This window comes from Pongo pygmaeus, chromosome 5 (genome assembly GCF_028885625.2).
Source record: "Pongo pygmaeus isolate AG05252 chromosome 5, NHGRI_mPonPyg2-v2.0_pri, whole genome shotgun sequence".
Lineage (NCBI taxonomy): Eukaryota > Metazoa > Chordata > Mammalia > Primates > Hominidae > Pongo > Pongo pygmaeus.
Window position 1 is genome coordinate 70,026,657 of NC_072378.2, and position 27,274 is coordinate 70,053,930.

General features: G+C 38.2%; 1 protein-coding gene and 1 pseudogene across 4 annotated transcripts in view; both read left to right on the forward strand.

The window, feature by feature from the left end:
• On the forward strand, positions 1–26,555 carry LOC129038224 (transmembrane protein 192-like; annotated as a pseudogene).
• SMAP1 (small ArfGAP 1) overlaps positions 1–27,274 on the forward strand; it is a 196,531-nt gene that overhangs the window by 469 nt on the left and 168,788 nt on the right. The window lies entirely within an intron of this gene.

A 27,274-nucleotide genomic window follows, 5' to 3' on the forward strand; every position in this document is an offset into this window, starting at 1 on the left:
ATGCCTCGGCTTCGCCGGCCGGCCCCTGCCCTGACTGGAGGGCGGGTGGCTGAGCGGGCAGGGGGGCGCGGGGCTCCGGTCGACCCTCAAGTCTGCCAGAGGCGGCGGCGAGGTCAGGCCCGCAGGCCCTGTCTGGCCCCAGCCTCCCCTCCTCCCCGGCACGGGTTTGAGCAAGTGCCGGGGTAGCGATGCTCGGACCCTCCACAGGGCTGGGGGTAGGAGCGGGGCTGGGAGCGCGGAACCGGGCACGAGTCTGGGCAGAGCTTAGGGTTAGAGAGTTGCCCTCCTAGCTCTGCTCATAGCTATCTCTGTGGGTGGGGCCGCCCTTAGGTCTAGATCCCCTCCTCTACCCTCCGGTGTGACCACGTCCTCTCTCTCCAGGCTCGGATTCTTGGTCTCCTAGACGGAGCCCTACCTGCCTGCCCACCTGACAGCTTTTGTACAAGGCTTTTATCTCTGCTTCCTGAAAAAGAGTATGGTGGTCTTTTTCGGTGGGTTTGAGTTCTACGGATAAATTAATTGGAGAAAGGTCTTTATTAGTAGTAGTATTGTTTTTTAGTCTGGTTATTAGCCAGAATGAAGAGGAATTTCATTACATGAAGTCTCTTGGAGGACAGTGGGTTTATATTTCTGAAGATTTTAGTAATTAGGTTTTCTCTGACCAGCTAGTTTGGGAGAATATGTGGACACTGATTTGTGTACCTCATAAATGTTGAAGGTTCATTTTAAAGATCTAGAGATGGAAAAGACCTAATTTTAGTTTTTTCGGTTGGAGGGCTTCTGCCTCAGCCTTTGAAATAGATATACTATTTTTAGCTGCTATGTTTTGTGTTTGGAGATCTGATTTATGTTTAATGTCTTGTAAATAATCTGAAGGGAAATATTTCTAATTTTTTTTAAAGAAATGTCTTGTGTAGTTAAGAAAAGATCGTGTATATTTTTAATTGGTTTATTTCGTTATTGGGTGAGAAATAGAGTAGTTCTCCAAAGCAGGAGACAGTCTCTTTGGGGAATGTCCTTTAAGATTTCTGTGTTATTTGACTTAGACATTTCCTGAAGCTTTCTTTACTGTTCTGTCTCAATACTATATAAATGAGTCACATTTCAGTAGGCCGATAATATTTGACTAGACTGAGCCACACAGCATCAGCAGGTTACTTCACTGTCGTAACAGGTACTGAATTACTGGAAGAAACATGCGGGAATGCTGTAACTAGATTATTTTTATGAAGCACTTTTCAATATAGTAACTTGATTGAGTCAAGATTATATTTATCCTATGTAACCTTTTCAGGTGATGAGTTTTTACAAAGTCCACGCCTGGTTCTTGTAATATTTGTTTTCCTAATAACTTGATTGTGTGTGGTTATTTGGGAGTTCTGCACTGTGTTTAGGCTCAGTTGCTTGCTCTTCATTGACTGCACTAGCAAAACACTGAAAAACGGTCCTTTAAAAGGCCAAGAAGAAAGAAGCTGAAGCTAAATAGTACACATTTTGTCATTTTGAGTAATAACATGGTTAAGTAGAGATGCTGGTAAATATTAAATCTGTTCATTAAAAATCGAATAGTAACAGTTTCAGAATTAACCTTCCTTCATCTACAGACGTTATTAAAAATAATTTAATTTTTGTTCAAATTTCTGTCTCCAAAAAAGTACTTTATAAAATCAGATTTTCACTAATGCTTTCTAAAATAATACAGATTTTTAAAAGCTGTTATTAACCATGTTAACTTTTTTTTTTAAATTTACTCTTTTGGGGTGGGGAGAAGAGAATCATGTACTTCTTAAATTAGGATCAAAAGTTTTACTTCTTTGGACCTGAAGAATAGGAAGTATTCGTTTTGCTCAATGTTTGTCTTGCCACGGAAATCAGTAGATATATATTGAATGAATGTCTTTTGTATTTTGGTTTTGTCTGGCCTTTTGTTGGTTTACTTGTTTTGAGAAGTGAAGGAAGTGGGAGAGAAGAGAATGGTATCAAGAGTGCAAGGGTGCAGCTTGAAGGGCATGAACTCCACAGTATAATTTACAAGGATTATTTTTTTCTTGTTGCTACTAAATCTAGAAGAATATTAAAATGATTTGTAAATTATTTCATTGTTTTATCTTGATCTTTCAGGCAAAAAATCACAGGTAAGGCCACTTATTGGTTTAATTAGACTTGATTTCATGGTTGTAATAATTGAAAAATTCGACATGATAGAGCAATTGATGTAAATATATTTTCACAGTTTTTGAGTATTTGGTAAGGTTGAAGTACATTATGGAGGCTTTTTTAGTAGAATTCTTGGCTTGTTACATGATTTTGGATCTATATGCTAGGATGACATAATAAATATAGTACTTTTAAAAGATATGTTAAAGGTCTTACTCTATAGCTCAGTTACTAAGAAGTTTCATTCTGTGTATGTATTGCTGTTTTCTTCACTGTCTAGTAAATTGCATCAAACTTTTCATATACTGTATTTCAAAGTTATTTCCTAGTTAACTCAATTTTCTTTCTTTCAAAGAAGCTTTTTCCACTGATCTTTGAGAATATGTACCAAAACTAAAGCTTAGGATTTGAGGTGCCTGTATTATCTTGCCTTATCATAGTTGGTAGAGGTATGTCAATTGGGTTTTAACATTTTCTTACTGAATCACCAGCTGTGTTTCCTGGATTGACAGTATTTAGGAAGCAAGGAAGGAGAAAAGGATGGCATAGGCGCCAGTTTCCTGCTCTTGATCTTGCTCTTACCAAATCTGTTGAACAACTGGAGAATTTAAGAACAGGCAGATGGAACTACTCCTCCTCTCTCCTAGCTGCATTCATGACTCAGTGGGAGTTTAAAGCGGCTCTTGTTGGTTATTAGTTGGTGGCACTTTAGGGAGCAGTGGGACTGGGAACGCCTTGCCAGCTTCAAGTTTAGTTTTCAGTATTTAAAGTGTTATCTACAGGTAATCCTAGCTTTGATTTTTTTTTTTTTTTTTTTCACTTCTCTATTCTTTCACTTGCTCAGAATAGGGCATCTTGTGCTGGACATCAGGAGTAGCCTGAACTTGGCTGGGTAGAGCTAGAAAACATTGCTGGGCTTGGCAGGTACCACATTGAAATGTCCCATGCTTGTTAATGTATATTTCTGAGATTTTAAAAGTGCATTCAAGACCAGCCTGGCCAACATAGTGAAACCCCGTCTCCACTAAAAATACAAAAAACATTAGCCAGGCATGGTGGCAGGCGCCTGTAATCCCTACATGGGAGGCTGAGGCGGGAGAATTGCTTGAACCTGGGAGGCGGAGGTTGCAGTGAGCCGAGATCGCACCACTGTACTCCAGCCTGGGTGACAGAGCAAGACTGTCTCAGGGAAGAACAAAAACAAAAACAAAACATACAGATAAAATTCACATTGAGCAGTTTCTTCCCACTATCCCCTCTCCCCAGCCCCTGGCAGACACTATTGCATGTTCTATCTCTGTAGGTTTGGCTGTTCTGGATATTTAATATAATACAACATATGGACTTTTGTTTCTAACTTTCACTTCATATGTTTTCAAAGTTCATTCATTTTGTAGCATGTGTCGGTACCTCACTCCTTTTATGGCTGAATAATACTCCATTGTATGGATAAACCACAATTTATCCATCTATTGGTGAACATTTGGTCTGTTTCCATCTTTTGCTGGGTTTGATTTTGAGCATGTTTAAATTGTTATGAAAGTGAGTCTCTTGCCCATTCAGTGTTGGGTAGTCAGAAACATAAGGTTTTTTAACTCTAGAGATTGTTTTGTTTAGCCTGTCTGATATTGAGAGGGTAAGCTCATTGCTCAGATCAAACACTCGTTTCTTCGTTCCGCAGATCTTGACTTGAAGACACACTGTTAGATATTGTATTAGGTAAGAGAGCTAAAAAAATTTGTAAGACCTAAAGGAGTTTGTTTAGTGTGGGTTGTGTTTTTGCAAATAAATGATTCTAAAACGATGTGCTAAGTGCTTGTAATAATGGTTTTAAGAAATAACTACCTCTATACTTATTTTGGGCTGTTCCCCTTGCACCTTGACTTTTGCCCATTGGTGGTCTTTACAGTTCCTAAATGCTGTTTCAAGACCTTTGCATGTGCTGTTCTTCTGCCTGGGAAGCTTTCTAACAAGTTTTTGCCTGCTCAGCTTTTGCTCATCTTTCAATTCCTGCCTAAATGTCTTTTCAAGGGAAATAATTCTCCTTGATCCTCTGAGATTAGGTTAGGCTTCCGTTTATACATAAAAGACAACACCCTGAATCTTTGATCGTACTTATCACAATTGTAATTAAACATTATTTAGGTAATTATGGGGTATACTATATCCCTGCTGGATTATAGCTGTAAGAGAGAAGAGATCTTGTGTATCTTGGGGTAGTATCCCCAGTTTTCAGGACATGTGGTAGGCAAATGTAACTTAGCAAATATTTTTTGAATGAATGAATGTGTGAATGAATGAGCACAGAGCCCCTGGCAGGCAGCAGGGTGTGTGAAAGGGAGTGCACCTGTGAAAGGGAGTGGCATGTGGAGTGACCCTGTTGGGACCAGTCACAGAAGGAGTCCTCATTTGAGCTAGGTTCTGAAGGTGGAGTGGGATTTCATCAGATAGAGAAGGAATTAAAGGACACAGCTGCACACACAAATGTACTGGTATGAAAGAACAGAAGAAGTTTCCATATGGCCCTTACTAGATAAGCTTTCTTTAAGCATGATCAGTTTTGGTAGTCTCAGGTCAGAGGAAGAACTGGGATAGTGAGGATTGCAGGCAAATCCTGAGTTAGGAGATGTTGAACAGTGGTCCAAGAAGAGAGTAAGAGGACCTAAATTCACACAATGTCAATATATAAGTCAGGGTATAGAGCAGGAAAGAGATCCACTGTAGCTATTTTCCAGAATCAGGTACTTACCAAGTCATTGGAAGAGCTGGAGGAGGGAAAGTCAGGGAGCCACTACTGAACTGCTTTCAAGGCCACACATACCACCACTGCTGCTGCTGCCCCACTGTCATAGCTGCTTCTCACCCAGGAAACTGGCATGCTGATGGTGGAATAAGGCCTGTGGAGCTGCAACCACTTAGTGTCTGTAGACGTTTTTTGTTAGTTGCCCTTTCTGTAGGAATGTGGCCTCTGTCCCACTTGTGCTTTTCATGTGCAGATAATTGGCAGATCCTAATTATGTCCAATACCTTGCCTTCAAGGGAGTCTTTTAGCTTTCTAACTTTTTCAAAAAGTAGAAACGTGTAGAGCGCATTTGATTGCAAGAGCCAATCCAAGAGTTCATGTTTTTCATTAAGTCTTTGATATTTTGGAGTTGTTACTTTTAAAGTGTAGTAATATTTACTAAAAAGTAAAGTTCACCTTGGGGAACTGGTGTTTATTATGATGTTGATGCTTATAGAACAAATTTATATAAGTGAAAGTCTGATTATAATTCACCTAAAGAAATTTGCCAATCTAAAAGTTTCCTCAAAATGTGAAACTTCAGTCTAATGGGTCTGTTGTTCTTGTAATTCTGCTGATCTTGAGGTTTTTCCTGATTGGGCAGAGCCCTGGTATCAGAGCTGGGATGGAAACCATTGGTCTCTGACTCATCAGTTTAAAACTTGGGCTGCATGTTATCTCCCCTCCTTTTGTTCTTCACAGTTCTTTGTCTTTTGTTTGTTTGTTTGTTTAAGATAAAACTTTCAGTACTTGACTTCATTAATTAAGGAGACTTACATCTCCTAAATTGTTGCTGTACAAGATATATATATCTTTCTCCACCTTTATTAACCTATAACAGACTTGAATCCATGCTCTCTTTAAGGCAAAGTAGAATATTTGAAAGTATATACTTTATAAACTCAAAAAAGTGCTTTGGCTTTTTTTTTTTTTTCTTTTTGGTACAGGGTCTCACTCTGTCGCTGGGCTGGAGTGCAGAAGTGCGATGTAGGCTCTCTGCAACCTCTCCCTCCCTGGTTCAAGCAATCCTCCCACCTCAGCCTCTCAAGTAGCTGGGGCTACAGATGTGTGCTACCATGCCTAGCTAATTTTTGTATTTTTTGTAGAGGCCACGTTTCGTCATGTTGCCCAGGCTAGTCTTGAACTCCTGGGTTCAAGTGATCTGCCTCCCTCAGTCTCCCAAAGTGCTGTGATTACAGGTGTGAGCCACCACACCCAGCCCCTTTTGCTTATTTCAAGTGCTTCTACTAATCGTCTTTTCATGGATTAGAATTAAGCCGTTTTAGTTCAGTTTCTCAATTTTCTCAATGCAAGAAGATCAAAGAAACTTGGAAGCCATTTTGTAATTATTATCAGAAGAGTTGACCGCTTTACATTCTTACCACTGTAAAGAGTTGATTTAACAGACATTTAATTTTGTTGATAAATCAATATTTTCTGGGCACTAAAGAGATTAAGTACTACGTTAGATACTGTGTGTGTTAAAAAAGTTTTGGATGCCGGGTGCAGTGGTTCATGCCTGTAATTTCAGCACTTTGGGAGGCTGAGGCAGGTGGATCATCTGAGGCTAGGAGTTTGAGACCACCCCTGGCCAACATGGCAAAACCCTGTCTCTACTAAAAATACTAAAATTAGCCAGGTGCAGTGGCACATGCTTGTAGTCCCAGCTACTCGGGAGGCTGAGGTAGGAGAATTGCTTGAACCCTGGAGGCGGAGGTTGCAGTGAGCCGAGATCGCGCCACTGCACTCCAGCCTGGGTGACAGAGTGGGGCTCCATCTCAAAAAACAAAAAGAAAAAGTTTTGGGTATAGTTGTCTACAAGCTAGTTAGAGATCTCAGTAGACATGAAACAATTACCAGTTAACTTCTAATCTATGTTTACATTGGTAGATTCATTAGAAGTTTAGAGATAGGGTAGCTCCATTGTGACCTGGAGAATGTTAAAAAAAAAAAAAAAAAAAACAAATAATAACATTATATATATACTCATAAATTATATAGTGGTTTTTTTTTTTTTTTTAACCAGAGATGATGTACTTCACACTTTATATATGCTAACTCATATAATCCTCAAAACAACCTTTGAGGTAGGTAATATTATTACCCAGGTACACAGAACTTAAAGTAGTGGAGCCAGGAATTTTTTCATTAAAAAAATTTTGGGAGGCCTGGAGCAGTGGCTTACACCTGTAATCCCAGCATGTTGGGAGGCCGAGGTGGGTGGATCACTTGAGGTCAGGAGTTTGAGACCAGCCTGCCCAACATGGTGAAACCCCATCTCTATTAAAAATACAAAAATTAGTTGGGTGTGGTGGTGCACTCCTGTAATCCCAGCTACTGGGGAGGCTGAGACAGGAGAATCACTTTAAACCGGAATGCGGAGCTTACAGTGAGCCAAGATCGTGCCATTGCACTCTAGCCTGGGCAACAGAGCGAGACTCCGTCTGAAAAAAAAAAAAACAAAACCACACACACACACAAAACTTGGAGGGGAGTGACTGGCACTTTTTTAGGACCTGGGGATTAGCAGGGGATAGGTAGATAAGGTTCATGCTCAAAAGGATCTGTTAGTCATTGGTGTGGAGAAAAGAGTTAACAAAGCAGGCCTTGCGGTGGTTGGCTGACATCTGAGGGGAATCTTGGGGATGGTCCCACCACCCTAAGTGATGAGTCTGTCATTGTGCCTAAGTTGTTTGTATAATAAATGTGGTTTATGTTGAATATCTGCTTTTCTTCTGGGATTCTGGAATTGGCATATGTGCCAGCCAGGGGTACCTACATGACCAGTCTCCCTAATAACCTTTGGCACTGAGTCTCTGATGAGCTTCCCTGGTTGGCATCATTTTACATGTGTTGTCACAGCTCACTGCTGGGAGAATTAAGTGTGTTCATTGCAACTCAACTGGAAGGGAGCACCTGAACGCCTGCTTCTAATTTCCCCTGGACTTTCTGTGCCTTTCTCCTTTGCTGATTGTGCTTAGTATCTTTTTGCGATAATAAATCATAACGATGAGTACAACTGTATATTGAATCTTTTGAATCTTCTTAGCAAATTACTGAACATGAGGGTGGTCTTGGGGAACTCGAAGCATAATTGGTAATAGATATTTTCTTCCAGTATATTTTACAGGACGTGTTGGAGCCTCAGTATATCTGTGCTGGCTCTAGAACCTAGCCTGCTAATAAGGGTACAGTCTGGAGGAGCAAGGATGAGCATTAGAAGCTTTTATAACCTGGGGAAATTGTGATTTTATTGAGATGAGATAGGGGTGGGAATCTACTGTAGAGTCAGGATTTGAGCCCAGGAGATATAGTCTGTGCTGTTAACTATGTTTGATGGTATGCTAGATAAAACACCTGTTTTTGTTGTAGAAATTTTGTGATGTAAGAGATTGTTGTTGGGAAGACTGTCACCTTCAGCTAACTTAAGGTTTTTCTCAGATTATTGCCAAATGTGTTCAAATGTGGACAATATCTTCATTTTAGTTTCCCTCCTTGCATTTAATAGCAGAACCACCATAACTTCAAAATACCAATTTAAACAAATTGGAATTTTTGTCTAATCACTAAAGTTTATTATATTTATTTATTTTTTCCTTGTTATAGAGACAGGGTCTCATGCTGTTGCCTAGGCTGGGTTGCAGTGGCGTGATCATAGCCCATTGTGGCCTCTAACTCCTGGGCTCAAGTGATCCGCCTGCCACAGCCTCCCAAGTAGCTGGGACTACAGGCTTGTCACCATGTATGGCTAATTAAAAAAAATTTTTTTTGTTGGGTGTGGTGGGGAGGGGCCTTGCTATGTTGTTTGGGCTTTCAAACACATGGCCTTGAGCAATCCTACCGCCTAGGCCTCCCAAAGTGCTAGGATTAGAGGTGTGAGCCACTGCACCTTGCCTAAACTTTATTTTAGAAACTTACTGAGTCCACAGATAAGTGCTTTAGTGTTTTTCTTTGTTTTTTGTTTTGTCTTCATATATGTGTGTGTGTGTATATATATATATATATATATATATATTTTTTTTTTTTTTTTTTTTTGCTATATCCCTAGGTCAGATACTGGTCATCTACCTGGGCTTTTTAAACCGTAGGAACAGCATGATAGGATTGAAAGAACACTAGCTTGGTTGAGCAAAGCTAGGATTCAGTCCAAGCTTTGCCTCTGACTTGCTTAGTGACCAGTTGTCCTTGTTCTCTTTAATCCTTATTGCAAAGATTTATTTCAACCTTGTATGGTCTGTGTTCTTTGTTGAATCCCATACCTTGTCACTTCTTTTTTTTCTTTTTTTTTTTTTTTGAGATGGAGTGCAGTGGCTCGATCTCGGCTCACTGCAAACTCTGCCTGCCGGGTTGATGCCATTCTCCTGCCTCAGCCTCCTGAGTAGCTGGTACTACAGGCGCCTGCCACCGCGCCCGGCTAATTTTTTGTATTTTTAGTAGAGACGGGGTTTCACCACATACCTTGTCACTTCTATGTCAGTGTTTACTATTATTATTAAAAAATTATATTATTGAGAGTTTATTTTTTGAGTCCTATTGAGATATGGATTGTCATCAAACTTTTATAGTTTTTATTTAAAGCTTTTCACTGATGATTTAGGTCTTGCCGAGCAAATTTACCTAGTATTATCTTTAATTATCCCAAGCTATATCACACAACTCATACAACTCTTCCCCACAGGTTGAGGAGTCCTTTTGTTTAAAATTTTTTCACTGTAATGCTTTCTTACTATTAATGTCAGTATTTCTACCTCAGATGTTAGGTAGAACTGTGTTTAACTTGGAGTGGCATTTAGTTACTCAGATGTTAGGTAGAACTGTGTTTAATTTGGAGTGGCATTTAGTTACAGTATCATATAGAAGTGATTTTTGAAATTATTTCACTTAAAACAGAGCTTAGATAAAGTGCTCTTGGAAACATGCTAATTTTATGTTTACATATATTTTGAGTGATAAATGTGAGGACCTTGAGGGTCCAAAGGGAAGAGAATTAAAAGTAATTCTAATAATCTTCCATTCTCTGTGGCCCCTATACCCCAGCAATTTTTGGTCTCCATTTGACCAGAGATCCAAGTGATTGATGGTAGACCTTCAGATGTCTCTCATTGATCTTTTATGAAGAGTGCCTTTCATTGAGCAGTGATGAGCTCAAGCCTAAACTTAAGAAAATAAGGGGAGTTCTGTGGGAAATAATATTTGGGATAGCTTTATCTTTCATTATAGAAAAATTCATAAAAATTATGGTTTAGCCTAGGTCGTTATTTAGTTCATGCATTTCTGCTCTTGGAAGTTGCTTTTGGTGTAGGGTGATGATGGTGCACAGTGACAAAAAAATTAACAGAAGAATGTTTAAGTGAAATGATCATCACCAGTATATTAATTTCCTATTGCTGCTATTAAAAAATCCTACAAACTGAATGGCTTAAAACAATACAAATTTATCATTTTAGCAGTTTTGCAGGTCAGAGTCCAAAAAGAGTCTTAGAGAGCTAAAGGCAAGGTGTTAGCAGGCTTGCATTCCTTTTGGAGGTTCTAGGGGAGAATCTGTTTTCTTTTCCAGCTTGGAGAGGCCACCTGCATTCCTTGGCTCATGGCTCCTTCCTCCATCTTTGAAACTAGCAGTGTGTCATCCTTGATTCTGCTCCTCCTTGCCCTCCATTTCCATCATTACATCTTCTCTGGCGTGTTTATGACCCTTTGGATTTGTCTGGGTAATCCAGGACAATACTGCCATCTGAGTGTCCTTAAGTTATTCACAGAGATTCCAAGGATAGAACAGAACTTCTTTGGGGGCCATTATTCTGCCTACCAAAGTGGATTTGTGATAAAAATTGTATATGGAATCTAGATTTTTTTTTTTTTTTTTTTTTTGAGATGGAGTCTTACTCTGTCGCCCAAACTGGAGTGCATTGGCACGATCTCGGCTCACTGCATCCTCTGCCTCCCGGGTTCAAGCGATTCTCCTGTCTCAGCCTCTGGAGTAGCTTACAGGCGTGTGCCACCACACCCGGCTAATTTTTGTATTTTTGGTAGAGACGGAGTTTTGCTATGTTGGCCAGGCTGGTCTCAAACCCCTGACCTCCAGTGATTCGCCTGCCTTGGCCTCCCAAAGTGCTGAGATTACAGGCTTGAGCCACCGCGCCCGGCCAGAATCTAGATTTTTATAAGTGGTACTGAGTTGGGTGTATTTAAGATGGTATGGGATGATGAAGTACTACTTAAATTAGCCGTTCTCATAGGACCTATTTAAAAATACATGCATGCAATAATCATTTAACGATCTCTTTGCAATGGGATCATTTATGTAGGAAATCCTAAGAAATTTATAGAAAAGCTATTAGAATGAATAATTGAGTTTATTAAGTTTACAGAAATAAAGTGACTATAGAAAAAGTAACTCTATATACTAGCAACAAATAATTGGAAGTTGAAATAAAAATTATGATTTATAATAGCATAACAATATGAAAACTGTGGGATAAATTTAACAAAATATGTGCAAGACCTGTATACCAAAAAGTACAGAAGATTGCTGAGAGAAATTAATGAATACTGTACCTAAAGAAGTGGAGAGAGGTATCAGAGATATCATGCTCATGGATTAGAAGACTCAGTATTTTTAAGATGTCCGTTCTCTCCAAATTAGTCTCTAAATTCAACATTATTCCAGTCAGAATCCCAGAAGGCTTTTTTTGTTGCAACTGACAAGCTGATTCTAAAATTTTTAATGAAATGCAAGGGACCTTCCAAAATCAAAACATTGAAAAACAAAAAGAATGTTTGAGGTCTTACATAACCTGCCTTTAACAGTTATTAAAAAGCTACAGTTATCTGTGGAACATAATACATAGTCCAGAAATAGACTCACATATTATGGTCAATTTTTAACACAAGTGCCAAGGTAACTCAGTGGAGAGAAAGAAAGGATAGTCTTTTCAACAACAACAACAACAACAATAACAACAACAACAGAATGTATAATACCTTGAACCTTACCTCAGACCATTCACAAAAACTAATTTGAGATGGATCATAAAACTAAATTTAAGAGCTAAAACTATAAAACTGCTAGAAGAAAACATGGGGGAAAATCTCGGACCTTGAATTAAGCAGAGGATTCTTGGATAGGACACAAAATTATATTCCATAAAGTTAAAATTGAGAAAATGAACTTCATCGAAATTAAAAACTTTTGCTTTTTAAGAGACACTTAAAAGTCATAGATTGGCTAGGAAAAATATTTTATCTGGTAAGGACCTTTATTCAGAATATCTAAAGAAATAATGCAACTTAATGATAAGACAAAGTAAAACAAGCACTTGAATGTTCATAGCAGCATTATTCATAATAGCCAAACACTGGAAACAATTCAAATGTTTATCAGTTGACGAATGGATAAAGAAAATAGTGCATCCGTACAGTGGAATAATGTTTTACAGTACAAAGCAATGAACTAGTGGATGAGTCATAAAAACATTATGTTTAGCAAAAGAATCTATACACAAAAGACTACAGAGTATAGATTACAATTACATGGATTTCCTGGTTTGTTTTTTTTTTTTTTTTTTTTTTTGAGATGGAGTCTCACTGTGTCTCCCAGGCTGGAGTGCAGTAGTGTGATCTTGGCTTACTGCAGCCTCTGCCTCCTGGGTTCAAGTGATTTTCCTACCTCAGCCTCTCAAGTAGCTGGGATTACAGGCACGTGCCACCACACCCAGCTAATTTTTGTATTTTTAGTAGAGGCGGGGTTTCGCCATGTTGGCCAGGCTGGTCTCGAACTCCTGACCTCAGGTGATCTGCCCGCCTGAGCCTCCCACAGTGCTGGGATTACGGGTGTGAGCCACTGCGCCCGGCCATAATTACATGGATTTCTATTAAATAAAAGGATAAAACTTATAGGGACAGAAAACAGGTCAGTGGTTGCTAAGGATCGGGATGAGGGAGTTTATTTAAAAAAAAAAAAATACAATGCATAGGCTAGGAATGGTGGCTCACACCTCTAATCCCAGCACTTTGGGAGGCCAAAGCAGGTGAATCACTTGAGCCCAGAAGTTCGAGGTCGGCCTTGGCAAAATGATGAAACTCTGTCTCTACAAAAAGTGAAAATAAAAATAGCTGGGTGTGGTGGCACATGCCTGTGGTGCCAGCTACTTGGGAGGCTAGGGTAGGAGGATCTCCTGAGGAGGTCAAGGCTGCAGTGAGCCATGATTATGCCACTGCACTCCAACCTGGGCAACAGAGTAAGACCCTGTCTCAAAAACAAAAACAAAAAACATACAAACATGTTGTTTACTTCTTTTGCTGATGTTAACAGTTACTGTAGATTATGTAGCGGTTTCTCAATTCTTTTATTTGAATTTTTGTAACATATACACTCCTAAAGTTATTTTCATCTTCCTTGAAAATAAATTTAATGGTCTGAGTAAAGATTTTGCAGAAGTGATAAACTTCTTGATGCTGGCTTAAAGAATGAAAAATCTTTGGTGCCTTTTGTGTGTGTGTGTTTTTTTTATTTGTGTGTGCCAAGTCAATTAGAATACTAATGAGTACTTTGAAAACATTATGGAAAACAGTGGTTTAATGTTTTGTTTTTCTTGAGGAGTTGTGTTATTCATACACAGCTCTAAAGTTGCTTGTGGAATCTTTAGAACATCAGGTTTTTTGGTGCCTCTAGGTGCAGGATTTTCTATTAGGTGCTACTAGGGCTGCAGGAATAGCAGGTAGGGGTTCCTTTTTCATGACTAAGAGCAAGCAAGTTCTCTAAGAAGCAAGTGTGGCATATCTAGGTAATATATTAATGCAAGGTTTAGAGAAAATTTAAAATACAAATGAAATGGTTAGCTTTTGACAGGAGAAAAAAGATCAGGAAGAATATGGATCAATTTGTGAGAGAGTAAGATGGGTCTGAAATGTGAGGGGACAATTAGTTGATGAAGTCATTTGCTGAAAATAAGGGTAGTGGGACATCGTAGGGGATTTAAGGTTATTCTCTGCACAGATTTTTTTTTTTTTTTTTTGAGATGGAGTCACCCTCTGTCACCCAGGCTCGAGTGCAGTGGCATTATCTTGGCTTATTGCAACCTCTGCCTCCTGGGTTCAAGTGATTCTCCTGCTTCGGCCTCCCAAGTAGCTGGGATTACAGGCGCCCACCACCACGCCCAGCTAACTTTTGTATTTTTAATAGAGATGGGATTTTGCCATATTGGCCAGGCTGGTCTTGAACTCCTGACCTCAAGTGATCCACCTGCCTTGGCCTCCCCAAATGCTGGGATTACAGGTGTGAGCCACCACGCCCAGCCCTCACTGCACAGAATATTGGCTAATAGTAAATGTTTTAAAATAATTTAAAAGTTTGTAAAAAATAATGCCTCTCCACTGATTGGTGTGTTTTCTAACTTTTGTGGTTACATATACTGCTGCTACAAAGCTTTGTATGCACACTTTTTTTTTTCAGAATAAAATCTAAGGTCTATGTTAAAGAGTATACCAGATTAAAACCCGTTTGATCTGTATTGCCAGAAGTGTTGGGACCAGTTTACCTTCCCACCACTACTATCTAAAGAATGGCTAGGTGAGTGCTGTGGCTCATGCCTGTAATCCTAGCACTTTGGGAGGCTGAGGTGGGCGGATCACTTGAGGTCATGAGTTCATAACCAGCCTGGCCAGCATGGCGAAACCCTGTCTCTACTAAAAATACAAAAATTAGCCAGGTGTGGTGACATGCGCCTGTAATCCCAGGTACTTGGGAGGCTGAGGCAGGAGAATCACTTGAACCTGGGAGGCGGAGGTTGCAGTGAGCTGAGATCGTGTGACTGCACTCCAACCTGGCGACAGAGTGAGACTCCATCTCAAAAAAAGAGTGGCTGACTTATTGTACCCAGTCTGTTACTGGGTATTCATATCATATTTTTAAAAGGCTTCCTTAATACAGTTGGTGAAAATGTTATACTATTTTGCATTTTCTTGATACTCTTAAGATTTAACTTTTTTTTTTTTTTTTTTTTTTTGAGACGGAGTCTCGCTCTGTCGCCCAGGCTGGAGTGCAGTGGTGCAGTCTCAGCTCATTGCAACCTCTGCCTCCCGGGTTCAAGCAGTTTTCTGTCTCAGCCTCCCGAGTAGCTGGGATTACAGGTGCCTGCCACCACGCCTGGCTAATTTTTTTTGTATTTTTAGTAGACAGGGTTTCACCATCTTGACCAGGTTGGTCTTGAACTCCTGACCTTGTGATCCACCCGCCTTGGCCTCCCAAAGTGTTGGGATTACAGGTGTGAGCCACTGCGAATATTGAACATTTTTTAATGTGCTCATTGGTCATTTCTATTCTGTTAAGGATTTGCCCCTACATTTTGGGAGGGTGGGATTGGCAACCCTTTTCACATTTCTCTCTTGACCAGTCATTGGGCCAAGAGAACACAAAATTCCAGACAACATTCATTCTTCTGGGTATCCTGGTGGGCCGCACCATTCATCTCCATATTCCACCCATAAGACCGTGAATAAGTGGGTTGAGCATTTTGGAAAAATATTTTCAGTTTCAGATCTATATCTATATATTTTTCAGTAATTATGGAATTGTTGAAAGTTTAGAGATAAAAGAGACCTGTATAGTATCTGTTCGAGTCTCCTATACTAGAGAGATAAAAGAGGTTAAATGACTTGTTAAAAGCAGTGGAACAGTGAGAGAACATGAGAGTGAACCCAAGTCTTCTGGAAATCTGTCTGTTAGTTTGTCAGGTCACATATTAATGTATTACCGTTGACCTTCACAAAAGATAACACCCAACTTTTTAATCTTTTCATTCTCTTTAAATTCAGTCGTTGTGCACAGTGAGAAGGGAGGTAAATTGTGGGTTTTTATGCTTAACCAAACCGTTATCTGTGTAATGGCAGCATATTAAGAAGATAATTGGTTATCAGAGTGAGCAAGGATTATCTATTATTTATTTAGCCAATTTATTCAAACATAAATTTGGCAGTAATGTAAACATGTTTTCAAAATTTGGGATGATATTTGTTGTCATCTGCAATGTTAACTAGGAACAAATCGTTATCTCTTTATATAAATCTGTAAATAGTGTGGAAAATAAGAGGTATTTGTAAATATTTTTGTGTTTGAGAGAGATTGTACAGATAGATGGAAAGCACTAGAGCACTGGTGAAGGGGTGAACAAAATAAAGAGGGCTTTACTGTGCTTGATCAGACTTTTGAAATTTTAAGCTGATTTTTTTAAGGATTCTAAGTCACCTGGGCAAAGAAAGAAATTATAGATTTGGCAAGGGGTAAACTTTAAGACCATCAGGTGAAACAAGGATTATCGATTCTTAAAAATTAAGCTTCATTTTCATTTCTCCTTTTATTTTATAACATTCTAATGACCACCAAATCCTTAAATGATCACCAAAGTTCAACTTCTTTGCCAAAGTAAACTAACATTTAAAAAATTTCAGGGGAGTAAATGCTGTATGTGTAGATTTTATTAGTTCCTTAAAGAACTTTCTAAGTTTTTCAGTGTCCTTATGATATTTTGAACTTGTTTACATTTTTATTCCTTCTACCCAAGTTTACGTGATAAAGTAAAAAAAGTAGTTATATGGTAATATTTCCTCTGTAATATTCTTCCTCCAGTTGTCTGTGGGTTAGTAGTCTCTGCTCTGCTCTTCTCTTGGAGAGGCATACTAGGATAGGGAAAACATGGGCTTTGAAAGCTCACTGCTCTGTTTTGAAGGCTCAGCTCTCCCACTGCTGGCTCTGATTTCTTTCTTTCCTTTCACTCCCTCCTTCCTTCTTCGTGGTGGGGGTGTGGTATTTAAACTTCATGAGCTCCAGTGTCGTTACATGTAGAATGGTAATACCTGTGTCACAGGGTTGTGAGGATTAACTGAGCTTGTGAAGTAATGTCTGGCACAAAGTAAGGGTTTGATAAATGAGTAGGTGTTTGGTAATTATGCCAGGTCTTAGTTTTTTTTTTGAGCACTCATTCATTTATTACTTTGCAGGAAGCATTTGTGAATTATATTTTGTTTGGTAAAAAATGTAATTGAACAGATTCTGAGACTAGACCAGTGCAAAAATACTTGATGGAAGCCTCAGGAAAATAAAGTAGTTAATACTTTTTTTTTTTTTAACTTTTTATCTGCTGATTCACTAGAGTAGACATTAGTGAGAGATACACAGCAGAAACTCTACCCTACCTTGCCCTGAGGAGCCTTTACTTTAAAGAGGCAGGCCATAAACAAGGAATGTATTCTGGAAAGTGTAATGCAAGTATTAGATATTAAATAAATTCAGAGAAAGTAAAAATCACCAAGAATGGGGGCTGGGGAAGGTTTTTAATAAAAGAGGTAGTTCTTGAGGAAGAGTGAAGTCAAACTTAAAGGAGAATGGCAAAGTTGTTTCATGTAGGAATAACCAGGTAAACAGGTTTGTGCATATTCTTAGTGGATGTGCTTTGTACGTACCTTTCTGAAGGCAGGTGTAAGTATTGGGCAGAAATGTCAGGGAGAAAATAGACAAAGGGACAATTGTTGATTTGGGAGTTATCAGCATAGAAGTGTTTCCTAAAGCCATATTACTCCATTCAACACTTGTCTAACCAGAGGGTCAATGATGAAGACTTTGTAGAGAGGCAATGGGATGAAGTAGAATCGTCCCATTCTTTGTGAAGGAAGACTATAAGGAAAACCAGAACAGAAAAGCCTTGGGAGAAGAGGTTTTTTTAATTTTTTTATTATTTTATTTTATTTTTTTAACATAGAACTTCACTCTGTCACCCAGGCTGGAGTGTAGTGGCACCACAATGGCTCACTGCAGCCTCAAACACCTGGGCTCAAATGATCTTACCTCAGCCTCCCAGGTAGCTGGGACTACAGATATACGCCACCATGCCCAGCTCATTTCAGACATTGTTTTGTGGAGACAGAGTCTCACTCGCTGTGTTGCCCAGGCTGGTCTCGAACTCTTGGCCTCAAGTGATCCTCCTACTGTGGCCTCCCAAAGTGTTAGGATTACGGGCATGAGCCATTGCACCCTGCCAAGGTTTTAAGAAGGGGATATGGTTAGGAAAATTAAATGCAATACGGAGGGTCAAAGGAACTAGAAAACGCCATTTGATTTTTGTATTTTTTGGTAGACATTAAAACTATTTTCTAAGCTCTTATGAAAATTTCTGTTGTGAAGATGAACCCAAATTGCTTCAGAGTCTGTTTTATTACCTGCCATGCAGTGCAGTAAGATTTAAGAAAGTGAATCTTTAGTATTCTTATGCTTTTCTTAGGCAGTCCTTTACCATTTTTAACACCTTTGCCACATTTCATTGCTTGTTTTGTTTTTTGTGTTTAGTTTACTTTTGAAACAAATGCGTATTTTCTCTTGGGATTCTGACAACTTATGTGGTCTGTGAAGAAAATTGTTTGGAATTTGTTTCGCAGTGGAAGGAATGTTATTAATATGGGTGTAAATGGCCCTTGAAATAAGGCTTAATGGAACTTTTGTCAGGGTTACTTTGTTTTGTTTGAGGGATTATAGTTAACTCTTGAATAAACTGATACAGTTGACAAAAATTGGTTTCTGGGAGACTTGTCGGTGTATTTTTGAAAAAAATACACATTTCTTTTTTAGCACATTTGCTTTCTTATCTTACAGAAGTACAATTCTTTTTGTGTACTTTTCAGTGCAATTGGGCTTCTTAAATATTTGAATATGATATATACGAAGTGGTGGTTTTATAACATGTATCTGCCCTCTGCTGGTGAAAATGCATTATTGCTGTGAATTTAATAGCTTTAGTAATTTCTTTGAATGTAATAATACTCTGTAATTTCAAAAGTTGTCATAAAACTAAACTTGGGAAAAAATACCCTTATCATTTGAAAGGAATATTCTCTTTGGGACAGTTCTGCACAATGAATTATTCTGCCCAAAATGCCAGTAGTGCCCTGTTTGAGAAATATTGACCTAATATACTGATGATGATGATTTTTACGTTGTGGCTGTCTCTCTGTGTTTTTTTAAGTTTTTCTGTAAGTTCTAGGCTTGTCCTGTCGAATGTGGAAGTCACTAGCCATAAGGCTATTTAACCGAATTTGAACATTCACTTTCTTAATTCCAGTAGCCTTATTTCTAGGCTTGATAGCCACTGTGGCTAGGAGCTAATGTGTTGGATAATGCAGATTATAGAATGTTTCCAGCATCATGGAAAGTACAGTTTGACAGTGCTGTTTTAATTTTCAAATTTTAAAAAATGAGGATTATCATTTTCATGCAGTAATCATTTTCTTAAATTTGTGATGAATTTCTTTGCCATGTATTCTTTTCACATAACAGCAGTTTCTCAAAAAAAATTCCAATTAACCAAGGGAAATATATTTAGTAGGATTTTAGGTTATTAAGATTTTATTGTACCATGTAATTTGCTGCAACTTATATATTTATTGCTGAATGATTATAGCACATTTTTCTCAATGTAGGGCATTGCGTATTTCTAGTATTTTGCTTCTCTGTTTTGAAGAGTAAAGTTAGGTTAAGAATAATGGTCATTTTTTTGACGCCATTTAGTTGAGATAATAGCTTCTTTACTCTTTTGGTGCATGTTTGGGATGGAAGGAAAGCTATAAATCAAAACATACGTAGAGAAACTATAATGTGTGAATCACAGTTGAATATATGTTGGATGATTAAAAAAATACATAGACACTTGACCCAGTTTCTCCTAATGGTAACATCTTGTAAAATTATAGACGAATGTGACAACCAAGATACTGATGTTGATACAACCCACCAGTCTTACTGTGACTTCTGCAGTTTTGCTTGTACAGTAATTTGTGTGTGTGTGTGCATGTGTTTTTATACAATTTTATCAAAAGTGAAGATTCATATATCTGCCACCATAGTCAAGATATGGAACAGTTATATACCACAAGAATCTCTTGTGTTGCCCGCTTAAAACCACACACACTTTTCTCTGTCCCACCCCACCCATCCATTCCTAACCCATAGCATCCATGAATCTGTTTTTCACTTCCAAAATTTTGCCATTTCAAAAATGTTATAAAAATAGAATCATGCAATATGTAACCTTCTGGGATCGGCCTTTCTCAGTGTAATTCTTTCAAGACACATCCAAGTTGTTGTGTCTGTTAATAGTTCTTTTCTTTTTATTAAATAGAATTTTGTGATATGTTTGTACCATAGTTTGTTTAACCATTCATCTGTTGAAGGACCTCTGGACTGTTTGTAGTTTTTTAGTATTAAAAATAAAGCTGCTGTTAACATTTTTGTATAGATTTTTGTGTGGATGTAAGTTTTTATTTCTCTGATAAGTGCCCAGTAGTGCAGTTTACTGGGTTGTATGGCGATTGCATGCTTAGATCCATAAAAAAAGTGCCAAACTTTTCGAAAGTGGTTGTACCATTTTATACATCTACTAATGATGTGAGCTATTTAGTTTATCCTTTGCCAGCATTTGGTGTTGTGACTGTTTTTTATTTTAGTAATTATGTTAGATGTGTTGTAATAGTGATACTGGTTTCAATTTGGATTCTCCTAGTGGTTTATGGTGTTGAACATCTTTTCATGTGCCAGTTCTCCATCTGTATGTCCTCTTCAGTGAAATGTCTGTTCATGTTTCATTTTCTAAATAGATTTTGTTTTTTACTGTTGAGTTTTGAAAGTGCTTTATATATTCTAGATACTAGTCCTTTGTCAGATATGCGCAAATACTTTTTCCTACTTCGTAGCTTATCTTTACATCCTCTTCACATGGTCTTGCATAGAAGAAAAGTTAATTTTGAAGAGGTTCAATTTAGTAATTTTTTTATGGACTGTGTTTTTAGCAAGTCTAAGCACAATTTGCCTAACCCTAGATCCTGAAGATTTTCTTCTATATTGTTTCCTAAAAGTTTTACAGTGTTATGTTTTATATTTAAGTCCATGATCCATTTTAAGTTGCATTTTATATATGATACAAGGTATGGATCAAAGTTTTTTTTTTGCATATGGATATTTGATCCTTTGAGAACTTTTTTTTTTTTTTTTTTGAGACAGAGTCTTACTCTATCACCCAGGCTGGAGTGCAGTGGTGCGATCTGGGCTCACTGCATGCCCTACCTCCCAGTCTGCTTCAAGTGATTCGCATGTCGTGCCTCAGCCTCCTGAGTAGCTGGGATTACAGGTGTGCACCACCACACCTGGCTAATTTTTGTAGTTTTAGTAGAGATGGGGTTTCACTGTGTTGGCAGGGCTGGTCTTGAACTCCTGACCTCAGGTGATCCACCTGCCTCGGCATCCCAAAGTGCTGGGATTGCAGGTGTGAGCCACTGCGCCCGGCCTGAGAACCATTTCTTGAAAAGATTAGTCTTTCTCCTTTTGCACCTTTTTAAAAAAGTTAATTGACCATATATGTCCAGGAGGGAGCACTTCTGAAATTTATTATGTTCCATTGATCTGTTTGTCTGCCTTTATGCCAGTATTGTACAGTCTTTATTACTGTAGCTTCTTAATAAGCCTGGAAGTAAGTAAGGTAGTGTAAATCTTCCAACTTTGTTATTTTTTTTCGAAGTTGTTAGGCCTATTCAGGTTTCTTGAATTTTCATATGAATTTTAGAATCACTTTGTCAATTTCTACAAATAATCTCAGATTTCAGCGGGGAATACGTTGAGTCTGTAGATCCATTTGAGAGAGAATTGACATCTTTTAATATAGAGTCTTCCAATCTGAACAAAATATATCTCTCCAATTATTTAGATCTTATTTAATTTTGCTTGGCAGTATATTATAGTTTTCAGTGTATGGGCCTTGCTTATTTTTTTGTTAGATTTTTCCATAAGGTTTTATTTTTTAATGCTATTGTAAAAGATACTTTAAAAATTTTAATTTCTGATTATTACTGGTATATAGAAATACTGTAGGTTGCTGCATACTTACATCTTGCAACTTAGTTAACCTCACTTACTTGTTTTCATAGCTTTTTTCATGGATTCTATTAGGTCTCCTACCTAGACAATTATCATCCTCAAATAAAGGCAATTTTTTCTTTTTTCCAATTTGAATACCTTTTATTTCCTTTTCCTTATTTTATTGCACTGACTAGAACCTTTAGTTAAATAGAAGTGGTGAAAGTGGACTTGCTTGTCTTGTTCCTGATACTAAGGGAGAAAGGGTTCAGACTTTATCTTTTATGTAAAAGTCTTACGGATACCTTTTATCAAGTTGAGGAAATTTCCTTTGTTGCTAGTTTGCTGAGAATTTTCATCAGAAATGTATGTTGAATTTTATCAAATGCTTTTCTGCATCTTTTGGGATGATCATATAGTTTTTAAAATCTTTTTTTTTGTTTTTTGAGACGGACTTTCGCTCTTGTTGCCCAGGCTGGAGTGCAATGGTGCGATCTCGGCTCACTGCAACCTCCGCCTCCTGGGTTCAAGCGATTCTCCTGCCTCAGCCTCCTGAGTAGCTGGGATTACAAGCATGCACCACCACGGTCAGCTAATTTTGTATTTTTAGTGGAGTTGGGGTTTCTCCATGTTGGTCAGGCTGGTCTTGAACTCCCGACCTGAGGTGATTCGCCCACCTTGGCCTCCCAAAGTGCTGGGATTACAGGCGTGAGCCACCGCACCCGGCCGGTTTTTAAGTTCTTTAATATATTGAACTACATTGATTTTCACACATTAAACTGCATTCCTGGGAGAAACTACACTTGGTCATGATGTATCTTTTATATATATATATATTTTTTGAATTTGATTTGCTCTGATTTTACATATTGTCATGAAGGGTGTTGAACTGTAGGTTTCATTTCTTGTGATATCTTTGTCTGGTTTGGTATCAGAATAATTTTAGGCTCACAAAATGAATTAGATAGTATTCTCCTCCTCCCCCTTCTCCCCTTCCCCACTGTTTTTTTCCCTCAATTTCCGGAGGAGTTTGTATAAAACTGACACTATTCCTTAATCATTTGGTAGATTCCGCCAGTAAAGCTATCTGGGCCTTGAGTTTTTGTTTGTTTTTTGCTGAGCAGATTCAGTTTATTTAATAGATATTAGGCCATTCAGGTTATCTTTTCCTTCTGGAGAGAGCTCATTTGTGTCTTTCAAGGAGTTGGTGCACTTATAGCGTAAAGTTGTTTATGATATTCCCTTATTATATCTGTAGAATCTGTAGTAATGTCGCTTCTCTCATTGCTGATATTGGTAGTTTGTATTTTCTCTCTTTCTTCATCAGCCATGCTAGAGATTTACCGATTTTATTGATGTTTTTCAAATAATCAGTCTTTATTTTCATTGACTTTTTTGTTGCCTTTTGGTTTTCTACTTCACTGATTTTTTAAAAATTTTTATGGGTACATATAATAGTAGGTGGATATATTTATGGGGTACATGAGATATTTTGATATGGGCATACAAAGCATAATAATCACATCAGGGTAAATGAGGTTTCCATCACCTCAAACATTTATCATTTCTTTATGTTACAAACATTACAATTATACTATTAGTTATTTTAAAATGTGCGATAAATTATTGTTGACTGTAATCACCCTGTTGTGTTATCAAATACTAGATCTTACTCATTCTAACTATATATTTAAACCCATTAACCATCTCAATTCTGTGGCCCTCTGCACCAACCCCCTACTCTTCCCAGTTTCTAGTAATCATCATTCTACTCTCTATCTCCATGAGTTCAATTGTTTTAATTTTTAGCTCCTATAAAAGAGTGAGAATGTGAGAAGTTTGTCTTTCTGTGCCTGACTTATTTCACTTAACATAACGTCCTCCAGTTCCATCCATGTTGTTGCAGATGGCAGGACCTCATTCGTTTTTATTGCTGAATATAGTACTCCAATGTATATGTGTACCACGTTGTCTTTATCCATTCCCCTGTTGATGGACACTTAGGTAGCTTCCAAATGTTGGCTATTGTGAATAGTGCCACAATACACATGGCCATGCAGGTATCTCTTCAGTATAATTATTTCCTTTCTTTTGGGTATATACCTAGCAGTGGGATTGCTGGATCATATGGTAGGTCTATTTTTAGTTTTTTTGAGGAATCTCCATACTGTTCTTCATAGTGGCTACACTAATTTACCCTTTTCTCCACATCCATGCCAGCATTTGTTATTTTCTGTCATTTGCATAAAAGCCATTTTAACTGGAGTGAGATGATATCTCATTGTAGTTTTAATTTGCATTTCTCTGATAATCAGTGATGTTGAGCACCTTTTCATATACCTGTTTGCCATTTGTATGTCTTCTTTGGAGAAATGTCTGATTAGATCTTTTGCCCATTTTCAAATCAGATTATTATATTTTTTCCTATGGAGTCGTTTGAGCTCATTATATATTCTGGTTATTAATCCCTTGTCAGATGGAGAGTTTGTAAATATCTTATCTCATTTTATGGGTTGTCTCTTCACTTTGTTGTTTCCTTTGCTGTGCCAAAGCTTTATAACTTGATGTGATCCCATTTGTCCATTTTTGCTTTGGTTGCCTGTGTTTGTGGGGTACTACTCAAGAAATTTTTGTCTGGGCAGAGTTTCCCCAATGTTTTAGTAGTTTCATAGTTTGAGGTCTTAGCTTTAAGCCTTTAATCTATTTTGACTTGAATTTTGTGTATGGTGAGAGATACGGGTCTAGTTTTATTCTTCTGCATATGCATATCCAGTTTTCCCAATACCATTTATTGGAGAGACTGCTCTTTACCCAATGTATGTTCTGGGCCCCTTTGTCAAAAATGAGTTCACTCTAGATGTATGGATTTATTTCTGGGTTTTCTATTTGATTCCATTTGTCTATGTGTCTATTTTTTGTGTTGTTTTTGAGACGGAGTCTCGCTCTGTTGCCCAGGCTGGAGTGCAGTGGCGTGATCTTGGCTCACTGCAATCTCTGCCTCCCAGGTTCACGCTGTTCTCCTGCTTCAGCCTCCCAAGTAGCTGGGACTACAGGCACCCACTACCATGCCTGGCTAATTTTTTGTATTTTTAGTAGAGATAGGTTTCACCATGTTAGCCAGGATGGTCTTGATCTCCTGACTTCATGATCTGCCCACCTCGGCCTCCCAAAGTGCTGGGATTACAGGCGTGAGCCACCGCGCCCAGCCCATGTCTATTTTTATGCCGGTACCATGCTGTTTTGGTTACTATAGCTCTGTACTATAATTTGTTTTTGTTTTGGTAGGCTGTTTTAGAGGATCTGTAGTATAATTTGAAGTCAGGTAATGTGATTCCTCCAGTTTTGTTCTTGTTGCCTGGACTATTCTGGGTCTTTTGTGGTTTCATGTAAATTTTAGGATTTCTGTGAAGAATGTCTTCTTTTTTTTTTTTTTTTTTTTTAAAGGCAGGGTCTTCCTCTGTCACCAGGCTGGAATGCAGTAGTGCAGTCTCTGCTCACTGCAACCTCTGCCTCCCAGGTTCAAGCGATTCTCCTGCCTCTGCCTCCTGAGTAGCTAGGACTACAGGTGTGTGCCATTACAGCCAGCTAATTTTTGTATTTTTAGTAGAGACAGGGTTTCCCCATGTTGGCCAGGATGGTCTCCATCTCTTGACCTCATTATCCGCCTGCCTCGGCTTCCCAAAGTGCTGGGATTACAGGCATGAGCCACCGTGCCTGGCCATCATTGTATTTTAATAGGGATTGTGTTGAAGCTGTAGATTGCTTTGGGTAGTGTGGACATTTTAACAATATTGATTCTGACAGGTGGAGAGGCCAGGTTGGCTTTGGAAAATGGCATTGGGGGAAGGATGGAGGGGTTGAGAAAATGAAAAACTGTGAGACCTGGAAGTTGATTTGAGACTCATATATTTAAAGCAAAATTGGTTAAAAATTTAAGGGGTTTCTTGGGTATCACTCAAAGTATTGAAGATGACCCACCTCTGGATACCCAGCTTCTCTTAACATTACTCACTAGAAGCTCATTTTAGACCCTGATTCTATCTTTTTCCTACAGTCATCATAGCAAATCTTCTTTTGTTTATTTATGTTGTGTTATTTTTAGCATTTTTAACAGATGTGGTTTGTTCTTACCCTAATCTAAATGAAGACAGGTGCCCAGGAAACTATACCAACCCTCTTGAAGTTCAAATGGTTGTAATCCTTTGGAAAGTTATTTTGTGGTGGATTTTCCGTTTACATCTTGAATGCTACATCCAGTATCACCACAGCAAAGTCAGAAATCGAGGCTATAACTTGATCTACTGATGGATAAGGCATCTCAAGAGATTTGCGTTAATGATACACTCCACTGGCAACACAGTAATTCTCTTCATACTGTGTTGCAGCATTCCTTCCTGGAACCTAGCAGATCAGATTGTATCTTGATCTCCTTCTGGCCATCCTGGCCCTGGAGCTGATCTGTTTTCTGATGTGTCTGCTCATTTACACAGTGAAAATCTGGAAGTTTAATAAAGCTAAGCCATATCCTGATGTACTTGAAGAAGGAAAAATCTATACTTAACCTAGCAGTATTACCTCAGAGACTGGATTCAGGACTATTTGAAACCTAGAAGAAGTTGTTGAAAAGCAAGGAGACATAATAGTATATATGAAGTGACACAATGAAGTGTTGAGTGACTGTTGGCTCTGACTTCCTTGGACCTTGCCTGTTAGCCAAGTAGAATGTGAGAGGCTTACAGTCTTGACAGCAATTGCAGAGGAATCCAGAGTAGTCTCACAAGCTGCCATAGAGAATTGCAGCTTTTGCTGAATAACATTTTATAATTTTTGTTGGAAACCTGAATTTGGTTCTCACCTGTGTGGCTGTATACTATATAGGGTTTGGGGGTAAAAGTACCTTGTAAACACCTTGATAACTTGAGGATAATGTCCGTTGTTTACTTTTTGAAATTATTTAACTGCTTGGTTTATCTTAGGATCAACGGTATAATTTAAACAACAACAACAAAAATCCAATATTGAATCTTTCAATCCATGAACATGGAATATATTTCTGTTTTTTTGTGCGTCTTTTTCAGTTTCTCGCATCAATGTTTTATTCTATTCACTGCGGAGATCTTTCATTTCTTTTTTTTTTTTTTTGACAATTGGCAAGAAACAGTGGTTAAATACACCCTCCTCTGTGGACAAGGCGCTTCTGGATCTTTCATTTCTTTTCAGGTTTATTTATCTCATTGTATTTGTAGCTATTGTAATGGGATTACTTTCTTGATTGCTTTTTCTCATTGTTTGCTCTTGACATGTAGAAATGCTACTGATTTTTGTATATTGATTGTGTATCCTGCAACCTTACTGAATTTGTTTATTCTAATAGTTTTTTGGTAGGGTCTTTAGTTTTTTTCTAAATATAAGATCATATTACCTACAGACAAGGATACTTTGACTTT